This window comes from Dendrobates tinctorius, unplaced genomic scaffold (assembly GCF_039654945.1).
Source record: "Dendrobates tinctorius isolate UK_male_01 unplaced genomic scaffold, ASM3965494v1 ptg000163l, whole genome shotgun sequence".
Taxonomy (NCBI): Eukaryota; Metazoa; Chordata; class Amphibia; order Anura; family Dendrobatidae; genus Dendrobates; species Dendrobates tinctorius.
The window spans coordinates 12,089,361-12,101,738 of NW_027361830.1; positions in this window are offsets into that span (position 1 = coordinate 12,089,361).

The window sequence follows — 12,378 nt, forward strand, 5'->3', positions numbered from 1 at the left end:
GTCTGTGCAGGCTCCGGTGGTCTGTGCCGGCCTGCCGGGGGGCTGTGCCGGCCTGCCAGGGGGGCTGTGCAGGCTCCGGTGGGCTGTGCCGGCCTGCCGGGGGGCTGTGCAGGCTCCGGGGGGCTGTGCCGGCCTGCCGGGGGGCCGTGCAGGCTTCGGGGGTCTGTGCAGGCATCGTAGTATGTATGTAGCATGCATGTAGTATGTATGTAGTATGTATGTAGTATATATGTAGTATGTATGTAGCATGTAGTATGTATGTTGCATGCATGTAGTATATATGTAGTATGTATGTAGCATGTAGTATGTATGTAGTATGTATGTAGTATGTATGTAGTATGTATGTGGTATGTATGTAGTATATATGTAGTATGTATGTAGCATGTAGTATGTATGTAGCATGCATGTAGTATATATGTAGTATGTATGTAGCATGTAGTATGTATGTAGTATGTATGTAGTATGTATGTGGTATGTATGTAGTATATATGTAGTATGTATGTAGCATGTAGTATGTATGTAGCATGCATGTAGTATATATGTAGTATGTATGTAGCATGTAGTATGTATGTAGTATGTATGTAGTATGTATGTAGTATGTATGTAGTATATATGTAGTATGTATGCAGCATGTAGTATGTATGTAGCATGCATGTAGTATGTATGTAGTATGTATGTAGCATGTAGTATGTATGTAGCATGCATGTAGTATGTATGTAGTATGTATGTAGCATGTAGTATGTATGTAGCATGCATGTAGTATGTATGTAGTATGTATGTAGTATGTATGTAGTATATATGTGTTATGTATGTAGTATGTATGTAGTATGTATGTAGTATATATGTGGTATGTATGTAGTATGTATGTAGTATGTATGTAGCATGTAGTATGTATGTAGCATGCATGTAGTATGTATGTAGTATTTTTTTTTTTTTTTTTTTTTTTTTAACATTTAACACATTAGCCGGATGATGGGACTACTACTGTCCCATCATTGGCTAATGTGTCAATCACTGTCATGGTAGCAGGCATCGCCAGATGGGACTTGTAGTCCCATCGGACGATGCTTGCACAGACCCCCGGACATCAGAACAGCCCCCCGGCAGGCCGGCACAGCCCCCCGGCAGGCCGGTACAGACCCCCACAGGGTGCACAGACCACCGGCAGGCCGGCACTGCCCCCCGGCAGGCCGGTACAGACCCCCACAGGGTGTACAGACCACCGGCAGGCCGGCACAGCCCCCCGGCAGGCCGGTACAGACCCCGGGCAGTCCACACAGCCCCCTGGCAGGCCGGCACAGCCCCCCGGCAGGCCGGCAGAGACCCCCGGAAGGCCCGAAATGACGGCGCATCATGATGCGCACACACCGCGCATCATGATGACGTCAGGCTGTCAATCAACTTTGAACTTCCGATTCCGATGCCGACTTCCGATATTGAAAAAATATCGGAAGTCGGTATCGGAATTCCGATACAGCAAGTATCGGCCGATACCCGATACTTGCGGTATCGGAATGCTCAACACTAGTGGTGAGCACAGAAGTTTATAATGCGCGGGCGTGAAAATTAAAAAATCGTATTTTTTCCACAAACATGATCTTTTAGTCACCAATTTTTTTATTTTCCCAAGGGTACCAGGAGAAATTCGACCCTAAAAGTTGTTGTCCAATTTATCCTGAGTACGCTGATACCCCATATGTGGGAGAAAACTACTGTATGGGGACACGTCGGGGCTCGGAAGGGAAGTAGTGATGTTTTGGAATGCAGACTTTGATGGAATGGTCTGCAGGTGTCATGTTGCTTTTGGAGAGCCCCTCATGTACCTAAACAGTGGAAACCCCCCACAAGTGGCCCCATTTTGGAAACTAGACCCCCTAAGGAACTTACCTAGATGTGTGGTGAGCACTTTGAACCCCCCAGTGCTTCACAGAAGTTTATAACGTTCGGGCGTGAAAATAAAAAAAATCATATTTTTTTCCCACAGAAATGATATTTTTGCCACCAATTTTTTATTTTCCTAAAGGCAACAGGAGAAATAGGACCCCAAAAGTTGTTTTGCAATTTGTCCTGAGTAGGCTGATATCCCATATGTAGGGGTAAAACACTGTTTTGGCGCATGGCAGAGCTTGGAAGGGAAGGAGCACCATTTGACTTTTTCAACGCAGAATTGGCTGGAATTGAGATCAGATGCCATGTTGCGTTTGGAGAGCACCTGATGTGCCCAAACAGTGGAAACCCCCCAATTCTAACTCCAACCCTAGCCCCAACACACCCCTAACCCTAAACCTAACCCTAAACCTATCCCTAACCCTAGCCCTAACCCTAGCCCTAACCCTAGCCCTAACCCTAGCCCTAACCCTAATGGGAAAATGGAAATAAATACTTTTTTTATTTTATTATTTTTCCCTAACTAAGGAGGTGATAACGGGGGGTTTGATTTACTATTTATAGCGGTTTTTATTTTTGGCAGCTCTCACATGCTAAAAGACGCTTTTTATTGTAAAAATAGTTTAAGCATCACCACATATTGAGAGCTATAATTATCCGTATTTCGACCCACTGAGTAGTGTTTGGTCTTATTTTTTGCGGGACGAGTTGACGTTTTTATTGGTATCATGTTCGGGCACATGGCATTTTTTGATCGCTTTTTATTCCGATTTTTGGGACGCAGAATGAACAAAAACCAGCATTTCATGAATTTCTTTTGGGGGGTGCGTTTACACCATTCCGCGTGCGGTAAAATTGATAAAGCAGTTTTATTCTTCGGGTCAGTACGGTTACAGCGATACCTCATTTATGTCATTTTTTAATGTTTTGGCGCTTTTATGCAATAAAAACCATTTTATATAAAACATAATTGTTTTTGGATCGCTTTATTCTGCGAGCTATAACTTTTTTATTTTTTTTCTGATGATGCTATGTGGCAGCTCGTTTTTTGCGGGACAAGATGCCGTTTTCAGCGGTACCATGGATATTTATATGCGTCTTTTTGATCGCGCGTTATTGCACTTTTTGTTCGGCGGTATAATAAATCATTATTTTTTGCTTTGTTTTTTATTTTTATTTTTTAAGGGGTTTGCTAAAGGGGTTAACTAATGGGACAGTTTTATAGGGCAGGTCGTTACGGACGCGGCGATACCAAATATGTGTACTTTTATTGTTTTTTTTTTATTTCCAAAAAATGAATTTATTAGGGAATATTTTTTTTTTTATTTATTTAGCGATTTTTTTAAAATTATTTTTAAACTTTTATTTTTTAACTTTATTAGGTTGTCCCAGGGGGGACATCACTGTCCTGTGACAGATCAGCTATCTGTCAAGGGCAGTGTGCAGGTTTCCTCCTTGCCTGCGCTTTGCAGGCACTGAGGAAGCCAGCTCCCTGCAGGACCCCGAAAGGCCCCCGTCGCCATCTTGGATCCGGGGACCTGCAGGGAAAGAGCCCCCCCGCAGCAGCGCTGCACATTGCGCTGCTGTGGGGGGCTCAGTGAAGCATGGAGGGAGTCCCCTCCCTGCCGATGCTTCCCTTTAAGCCCCGGTACACCGCAATCGTGTTTGATCATCTTGTGCAAGGGGTTAACGTGTCGGGGGCAGTCCGTGACTGCCCCTGACACATAGTGCCGGATGTTAGCTGTGATAATCAGCTGACAACCGGCCGCGATCAGTGGCGCTCACCACGTGGGCGACGCTGATCGCGCTAGACGTACTATCCCGTCCATGGGCATAGGGGCCCGGGTCCCATGGACGGGCTAGTACATCTGATGTCAGAAAGGGGTTAATTCTCTGAGCTTTGAATAATCCTTGTTCGCTCTTCTAGGAAAGTCCTCTATTCTTTTAAACAAGGCACTTTCTATAACCTCTACTGAGCCACAGCATTCATCAAGTCTATTCCAAATTCTTTTGAGGCTGACATCTGGATAATTTGCATTAATGTCTCTGATTCTCTTTGCGTGTTCAGCAGACTCACTTCCTAGCCATTTTACCAAGAGATCCACTTCTTCACTACATGATAGACCTGTGTCTCTTATGGTATTTTTGAAGGAGGCTCACCAAGCCCTGTAGTTTTCAGCGCGATCGCTGACCTTTACAAGTCCCTTAGTGGCCAACACACGTCGAGCAAGGAACTTGGCAAAGTCCATCGTGGCTTGATTGGCACTGATGCCAGCTGATGGAGTGTTGTCAGAGTACATGAGTGCTATGCGATCATACCTGTTAGATGTCTCAGGTTTGGTCCAACTGCTGTAGTACCTTTCTGAAGCGAAGGGATTCTCTTTAAGCCAGGACAGATTCCGGATCTTCTGTTCTGGAGAAAGATTATTGTAGTCAGTATCATCCCAATGTGTATTTCCTTTCTTTTGGTAGGGAGATTGATAGTTGGCTTTCTGGGGGTCCGAATTATCTGGTTGGCTTGACTTGTTGACAAAATGCTCTGTCTTCGCCTGTGGGTCTGGATCGTCATTTGATTTGGAATGCTGATGGATGTACTCTGCAGTACACTGCAATGGATCGTGAGTAACTTGTTGTAGGCCTAGCACACTGCTGCGTCTGCTGTGTTCATCGTCAGAATATACGGCAGCTTCTAAGGCTTCTGCTTCTGCTATGGCAGCTGCTGTTTCTTTTTCAATAGCAAGTTTCTGTAATGTTGCTTCAAGGCGTGCTTTCTCTGCATCCAGGCATGCTTGTTGTAGTTTCAATTCTATCTCTTGCTCAGCAAAGGTGCTTCTTGCTTTTGCCACTTCAGCTTTTGCACGGGCCCCAGAGGCGGCATTGCTGACAGATGATGTCTTGGAGGAACCAACTCTTGATCTCATCTTGAAAGAGGATGCTCGTCCTTGAGACAAGATTCAACAGTTAGGCGACCGCTGTGATATCCCTTTGTCGGCTCTGCGTGGATAATGGCGGGCTCCGTATAGTCCGATTATTCAGTCCGACCGTTAGGAGGTTGCTGCAATATCCGTATGCAATAACCGTATGCTTGGATAATGGCGGGCTCTGTAACGTCAGATCTTCTGAGCATGTTCTCAGCAGTTGTTTCACTATACTGTCCTCATACACGTTAGCAGGGTGTGCAATGAGACATGTAGCTAAACCCCCTGTCTTCTTTAAGAAAAAGAGGCTGTAAAATTGTAACCTTCTTTTATTGATTGCAGATGTGACAGGAAAGGGTGAAACTATAGGATGCAATAACAGGAGCATTTCAGAATATATAACTGCACAGAGCATAAAATACAGATAGTCTGCAATACACAGTATCATGAGGTACTACATAGGTACCATGAGGTAATACATAGGTACCATGAGGTAATACATAGGTAACATGAGGTAATACATAGGTACCGTGAGGTAATACATAGGTACCGTGAGGTAATACATAGGTAACATGAGGTAATACATAGGTACCATGAGGTAATACATAGGTACCGTGAGGTAATACATAGGTAACATGAGGTAATACATAGGTACCATGAGGTAATACATAGGTACCCTGAGGTAATACATAGGTACCATGAGGTAATACATAGCTGATGATTACCTATTTAATACAACAAATGTTATAAACACAGGATTATAACACCTAGATAGTGCTTACCAACTATGCTTAGAGCAGGCTGTTTAAGAAGCATGAAGAACACGAATGGTGTAAGTTTCTCCTAAGGCTATGTGCACATGTAGTTTTTTTGGTGTGCGGATTTTGGAGAGAAAACCGCAGGTAAATCCGCAGGACAAAAGTCCTGCGGTTTATCTGCGGTTTTGCCTGCGGTTTTGCCCTGCGGTTTTACACCTCATAATGGATGAGGTGTAAAACTGCAGCGTTTCTGCACCAAATAATTGACATGATGTGGATTGTAAACCGCAGCAAAACCGCGCGGAAAAATCCGTAGCATGTGCACAGCGTTTTTTTATTTCCATAGGAAATAAAGGTACTGTACAACGCAGCACAATCTGCTGCGGACCCGCAGCTGCAGAAACGCTGCCGAACCTCAGCAGAATCCGCACTGTGTGCACATACCCTAAGACACATGGAGGAATAATGGCTGCTGTTCCCCTGACAGTGTTATAAACAAGACTATGATGTAATAGGAACAATCCCACAATACATTGCAAATTAAACTAGAATCTATGCATTAAACGGCCAGCAGGTGGTGCTGTTACCTTACAGTATGAAATATATGAAGGATTAATACACACAAAAATACAATGTCTGTAATAATCGAAGACACAAAAAATGACTAGACCTTCTAGACAGCAATTATATGGCTGGACAGAACAATCTATAAACTAAATCCCCATGTGGTGTCATGCACACTTTATCTACGGAAAACATATTCCATTAGGATTGACTTAGGCGTGTACCCTCATCATATTTAAGCTTTATTTATATTTCTTTAATACCTGCATTTAGGCCAACCTTACTTGCTGTTTTACATATTGTATATACTTTATTTTGTACCATGCAATTTGGTATCCTATTATTGTGCACAATATTCTTTTTTTTTCTTATTTATGTACTTAGATATACTTTGAAAAAGGCTTGCTGTAGCTCAAACATTTTTTTCTGTTTTCACAGGTCAGTGACAGTAAAAGCATATATCAAAGAGCTTCTTTCGTCACTTGTGTGCCAAAGTATATTTTTTACGTTTATAGCTACTAAAGATGATCTACACATTATCAAAAGTATACATGTACACTACAATATTGGACACGACTATTGTATATGTCAATTAATGAAATGTTGTTTGGATATGTCACATCTTTGAAGACAGCAATATCAATACCAAACACATTACACCAACTCTTCACACATACAGTATTTTTGCAGTTTGGTTAAGATAGGAGATTACTTTCCAAACTTGGCACAACCTCTTTAATCCTTGGAGTTGTGCATCTTAATAGTGAGTGCTAACTCATGTACATTTGCTAGATAACTATGGTGCAGACATTTTTCTGACCTTTACTAGTGGTAATATACTTTCTTTTGACGCCTTTGGAATGCTACCAAGGAATATGGGGGTGCTTGCTATGCAGACCTATGAAAAGTTATCTCAGTTGAAACTTTTGCACATAACTCTAAGTGACAGAATGCAAAACCATTATTGTTTCTACCTCACTCCCCCCATTGCTACCTAATTACTTGACCCTCAGCGTATCTCCCACATCACCTACAGTATTTATGGTTGATTGCTATGATGTCATCAATCGCTCCATCTGGCTATGATGTTTCACTCACCTGGACTTATATGTGGTGCAATATACACCTGTCGCAAATCTAAAATGCAATAACAGAAGCATTGGAATGAAATTGAAAGGCAGAAGATACAGATTAGATATTAGAAAAAAAATTTGACTGTGAGCTTGATCAATGCGTGGAACAGGATGCAACGAGAGGTGGTGAGTTCTCCTTCAATGAAAGCCTTCAGAGGCTGGACAGACATCTCTCTGAGATGATTTAGTGAATCCTGCATTGAGCAGGGAGTTGGACACGATGACCCTGGAGGTCCCTTCCAACTGTAACATTCTATGATTCTATCAGTTTACAGTCCTCTCTGCTGTCTGGTTTCCGTCTTTCTCCTCCAATGGCATTGAAGTGCATCACTCGTTGATGATGGATTGATCCGCTTTGCATTTCTAACTGATTGTGGTTACAATTTTGAAAAAGAAGTGGCTTTTGACAAAAAGGTGGACTGATACTTCAAAATGCATTTGACATTATATGTTATAATCCACCCTACTTCAGGATCCTTTTATCAAAATTGTATATCCACCTTTATTAAGATTTGTGTGGCATTACAACCTATGACCTATTACATGCACGGAAACCGCAAACTGTGAGCAACCTAAGGCTACTTTCACATTAGCATTTTTTAGCTCAGTGCTTCGTGCGCAATAGAAACACATCATGCGTTTTGCATGCATTTGCGTTTTTTAGGCGCATGCATTTTAACCAGCTTCTAGCCATGTTAACTCTTAAAATGCATGCGTTTTGTAAAGCATGTCCATGCGCACGCCTGCGTTCCCATAGACTGTAATGCGTTATTTTTTCACATTCCGTGCGCAAGTGTGCGCATGCGCTTTTTTGACGCCGTTGGACAGACCCAAAAATGCAACATGTTGTGTCTGGTGTGCCTAGGCACACACCTTAAAAAAAGCATGCACACAAAAATGCATACGAACGCATGCAAGCGCTATACCATGCGCACGCCATGTTAAACATAGGTGCGCATGACGCATGTGCATGGACGTGCACGATGCGCTGCGCAAAAAAAAGGTAATGTGAAACAGGCCTAAAGCAGATGTGGACTATTCTTTAATCAATTAATTGTCAACAAGTGATTTAAATATGGATTTAAATGATTTTCTGTGGATTCATACAACATCTAGTGAACCCATACTTAAACAATGACTACAGCTGCTTCACAAGCATCCTGGGTGAAACCACAAACCGTGAGTTACCTATGGTGGATGCAGATCATTTCCAATTATTTTTCCACTTACAACTTCTTGTCTACAGGAAGGAACATTTATTATTATACCAAACATTGGGATTGTTTATATTTTTTTTTACTGTGATTTTATATAGATTTTATTTAGTTAAACATTTATATCTGGACTGAATTTACTAATATGTAGGTGCTATATAAATTGTAGATGTAGGAATACTTATGTATGTATTTTATTCACATCTGTTAAAAAATCTGTATTTTAACACTGAGAGTTGGCATATTACTTCTACTTTGTTTATTGAATTTATGTAACTAGGTGATACCTTCAGCACATCAATTGTTTAGCAGAGGGGTCCATGTAATATTTGAGTCTTTATTTGTAATAGAAAGTAAAAATAAAAGGTAAGAAGTAAAGTAATACTTTCTCATTTTAGAATTTTGGGATTTGTAGATACGGTATCTGTTCTATTAAGAAAAAGATGATCACCTGACTGTAAGGGTTTCCAGTGTGAAGTATAAGGGCCCCGTTACATGCAACAATATTGTGAACGATATTGTTGCAACGTCACCAGTTTGGTGACGTTGCAGCGATGTCGAAACGACATCATTGCATGTGACACGTAGCCATGATCAACGATCAGTTGGCTGATCGTTAATCGTTGCCTAATGGTCTGGGCCATAAATGTATTGCTGGTCTCCTGCTGGGCAGCACACATTGCTGCGTGTGACAGCAAGAGACCAACGAACAGTGAGCTCCCAGCACCATACAGCAGACGCTGGGAGCTGGTATCCAGGGTAAACAGCGGGTAACTAAGAGCCGCGCAGCGCTTAGCTACCCGCTGTTTACCCTGGATACCAGTGTGCTTGCTGGTCCTGATCGCTGGTGAGTCTGCCTATGTGACAGCTCACCAGTAGTATTGAGCAAATATCGAGTATTGGCCGATATTCGTTGTATCGGAGTTCCGATACCGAGTACCGATATTTTAACAATATTGAATACCGGAATCGGAAGTTCCCATAATACAATGAGCCAGTTGTGTTAGCCATGTTAACTAATGGCATGGCTGTGATTGGCTGCTGCAATGATGTCATCATGATGCGCGGTCTGTGCGGGCCTGCCGTTGGTCTGTGCGGGCCTGCCGGGGGCCTGTACGGGCTGCCAGGGGTCTGTGCGGGCTGCCAGGGTCTGTACGGGCCTGCCGGGGGTCTGTGCGGGCTGCCGGGGGTCTGCGGGCTGCCGGGGGTCTGTGCAGGCCTGCCGGGGTCTGTGAGGGCCTGCCGGGGGTCTGTGAGGGCCTGCCGGGGGTCTGTGTGGGCCTGCCAGGGGTCTGTACGGGCCTGCCGGGGGTTGTGTGTGTGTGCAGGCAACGTCCGATGGGACTACAAGACCCATCGGGCTATGCCTGCTACAATGACAGTGATTGACACATTAGCCAATGATGGGACAGTAGTAGTCCCATCATCCGGCTAATGTGTTGAATGTAAAAAAAAACCATACATACTACATACAAACTACATATATACAACATTCATACAACATACATACAGCATACATACTACATAATACATACATACTACATATATACTGCATTCATACAACATACATACATACTACTTACATACTACTTATATACTACATTCATACAACATACATGCATACTACATACATACTACATATACAGTATACTACATTCATACATACTACATAATACATACATACTACATATATACTACATACATACTACATACATACTACATACATACTACATACATACTACATACATATACTACATTCATACAACATACATACTACATACATACTACATATATACAACATACATACATACATACTACATACTTACTACATACATACAACATACATGCAACATGCTACATACATACAACATACATACTACATACATACTACATACAATACATACATATAGACATACAGTACATATAACATAGAGTACATACTCACCATCACTTGTCACTTTGATCCCCGAAGCCAGTGTCATCTCACTGTAAAAAGTATTAAAATAACAAACAACCGATATACTCCCTGATCTGCAGAAATCCACGGGTGTCCCATGGCGATCTCCTGCAGTTCATCACTGAGAGGTTACTGTAGTTCACTGGTCTCACTTTACGACAAAAGCTGCGTGGGAACTTTCTCACACAGCAATGCCAAAAGTGAGACTAGGGACTATTTTTTGCAGTGGTGGAAAAATACAGTGCGGAAGGATACCTACCTCCCGTTATTGTATTCCTGGTGCCCCTAGAGAGCGGTCGCATCAGCTGATGCTGCTGTTCTCCACGGGAGATCGTCGTGGGACACTCGTGGAATTCTGCGGATCAGGGAGTATATGGGTTGTTTGTTATTTTAATACTTTTTACAGATGACACTGGCTTCGGGGATCAAAGTGACAAGTGATGGTGAGTATGTACTCTATGTTATATGTACTGTATGTCTATATGTATGTATTGTATGAATGTATGAATGTATTGTATGTAGTATGTATGTAGTATGTTGTATGTCTGTAGCATGTTTTATGTATGTTGAATGTCTGTAGTATCTATGTAGTATGTACTATGTATGTATGTATGTTGTATGAATGTAGTATATATGTAGTATGTATATAGTATGTATGTATGTTGTATGAATGTAGTATATATGTAGTATGTATGTAGTATGTATGTAGTATGTATGTATGTTGCATGAATGTAGTATGTTATGATGAGTCACTGAAGGAGGAAAAAACAAAATACTAGCCAAGTCCAGAAAAACCAGAGAGGTTGGCAGCTATCGGATTGCAGACCCCTGAACCTATCCACAACAACTAGCAGTAGCCGTGGGGGGTTCCTACGGTGCCCTAGACCCCTCGATCACAGCCGGAGAACTACATAGCCTAAAGACAGAAAGGGGAAAAACTAAACTGCCCCAGAGCAGACCCCAAAGCAATAGGCAGCCCTCAACATATAATGACGGTGAAGCAAGATGAAAACACTAACACAGATAGAAAGATAGGTTGAGCAAATGATGGGGCCCAAGCTAACTAAATAGGACAGGATAGGAAAGCTGCTGTCTGCCATCCGCAAAAACCCTATCCAAAAAGAGCCAACCGACTGATAGGAAAAACAGGCCCTGAAGTCGCTAGGCTTCAAATGACTATATCAGCACTCAGGTATATTCTGAAGACTGAGCAAAAGATCAACAGATCAGAGACAAAAAAGGAATTCAGCTCACCCCCGGCCGAGGATGGCAGAACTCCCGAAAAACAAGGCAAAACAAAAACAAAACTGAAGAGTACAAAGCAGAGCAGAAAAACTTAGCTTTGAGATGCAGGAATCATACTGGTCTCCAAGAATCCAGCAGGATCACCAGCAAGACAGAAGGGCGTCGGCTGCCTTATATCCAGTCCTCAATTCCAGCCACCCAGTCATCATCTAGCTGCCCAGGTGTTTGGTAATCAGCCTCACTACCTTCCTTCACCAGAGGAGGGAGTTCATCAGACCTCAATGGTGAAGGGAAAAATGAACTCACAACAGTACCTCCCCCTTGAGGAGGGGTCACCGAACCCTCATCCATGCCACCAGGGCGATCCGGGTGAGCCTGATGAAAGGCACGCACCAATCTTTCGGCATGAATATCAGAGGCAGAGACCCAGGAATTATCCTCCTGACCATAACCCTTCCACTTAACCAAATACTGGAGTCTCCGTCTAGCCAGACAGGAATCCAGTATCTTCTCTACCTCATATTCCATGTTACCTTCAACCAATATAGGGTCAGGAGGTGCCACCACAGGAACTACTGGTTCAACAAACCTCTTCAACAAGGACTTATGAAACACATTATGAATTTTAAATGTGACAGGAAGAGCCAACCGAAAAGAGACCGGATTAATAATCTCCAAAATCTTGTAAGGTCCAATAAACTT